At 38.4% G+C, this 1,717-nt stretch overlaps 1 pseudogene; it reads right to left on the bottom strand.

Moving 5' to 3' along the window:
• Positions 1–245: 245 nt before the first annotated feature.
• Positions 246–1,181, bottom strand: LOC125416991 (olfactory receptor 5P1-like; annotated as a pseudogene).
• Between the last annotated feature and the right edge of the window lie 536 nt (positions 1,182–1,717).

Genomic DNA, 1,717 nt, shown 5'->3' with positions numbered 1-1,717 from the left:
ATGACATCACTTCCCAGTGTTATTTTGTTGGCAAACAGGAAGCATTTAGAGTGGGTCTGACCCAAAGAAATGCAAATTCCTGTTTGACACATAAATTTTAAAAAGGAAAATTTCTTGACATTTGCAGGAATTCCATACCACTGATAATGATTAAAATAATTTTAAATACTTCAAGACAGCCTGAAAATGATACACAAGTATAAAAATGAGATTCAGAATAGAAAAATAAGATATTAATTTAAGAATTATGTGGTAAAGAGTGAGAGTGGATATGGATAAATGAAAGCTTTATACGTTTCCTCAAAGAAGAGATTGTATGAGTATAGTCTGTTGGTAGCCTACCTGGGTAGCTGCTTCTTTAAATCTTTGTTCCTTGAACTATAGATAAGAGGATTCAGCATGGGGATCACAGTTGTGTAAAAGACAGTTACCACTTTGTCCTCCTTACTCAAGTAGCTAGACTTAGGCATGAAAGTGATGGTTGCATAATAGAGTGAAGTGACTGCAGTCAGTTGAGAGGTGCAGGTGGTGAAGGTCTTGTGGTGGCCTCAGTGGAGCGCATCTTCAGGATGGGGATGAGGCTGTAGATGAAAGAGACAGCTATGATGAACATTGTCACTACAATGATGGGTCCAGCAAGGATGGAGGGGATTATTTCAATAATGGAGACATCTGAGCAGGAAAGTTTCAACAAAGGGAAGAAAGAACAGAAGAAGTGATCTATCTGATTTGCTCTACAGAAGGATAGACTTAACAAGGAACCTGTAAATGTTCACACTCACATAACTACCCACATAGGAAGCCCCAGCTAAGAAAAAACAGACTTGGGGACACATATGTATGGTATAGTGTAGGGGTGAGCAGATGGTCTCATAGAAGTCATAGACCATGGCAGCCAGCAGGAATCACTCAGTTGTACCAAAAATCACCACAGAAAATATTTGGGCTTCACAGCCATGCACAGGGAGGGCTACTCTATATAAAATGAATTATCTCAGAATTATCGGTGTAACAGATGTGGAATAGACAATGTTCACAAAAGCCAAATGGCTAGGTAATAGGTACATGGGGATAATAAGAAGCTAAGGACAGATTCCTACTAACTTGATTTTGCCACTGTTTCCTATGAAAGTGGCAATGTATATCCCAAGAAAACAAATGTAGACGATAATACAAACTATAGGATCACAATTATGTGGTTTCCAGGTTCATTCTCTTATGTGAATTGTCCCTTTTAAGGAATTGTGGAATTCAGCTGTTTAATATTCTCATTCATTACATTTCTGATCAAATATTTTTACTCCTCAGACTCAGTCAGGTCTTCTGTATCCCAATATGTATTTATCAGGGTTCTTCAGTGTGGGGGAGTTTACCTCCTTGTATAAAATGATAACTATTGAACTTCACTCCCTAACACATCATGTGGTATCTCCTAAAGTTTCGTATCCAGCCTTCTATTACAGGCAGAACTGTTTCTCAAGGTCCAACATTCAATTCCAGTGGCCTACTGGGATTCTCATCATTCTCAATGACACATTGAAACACCAAGCACACCTCATACCCATCTTTAATAAACCTGTTCCTTTAACTTGCTTCCTCTTATTTTTATTCAGAGAATGACACTGTCATCAAACCACACACGCTAATAGTAGGAGACTTTAACACTCCTCTCTCACCAATGGACAGGTCAATCAGACAGAAACCAAACAGAGAATTA

This window comes from Myodes glareolus, chromosome 7 (genome assembly GCF_982192425.1).
Source record: "Myodes glareolus chromosome 7, mMyoGla1.1, whole genome shotgun sequence".
Classification (NCBI taxonomy): domain Eukaryota; kingdom Metazoa; phylum Chordata; class Mammalia; order Rodentia; family Cricetidae; genus Myodes; species Myodes glareolus.
The sequence above is the reverse complement of the archived record's forward strand: the minus strand, read 5'-3'. Positions and strand labels throughout refer to the sequence as shown.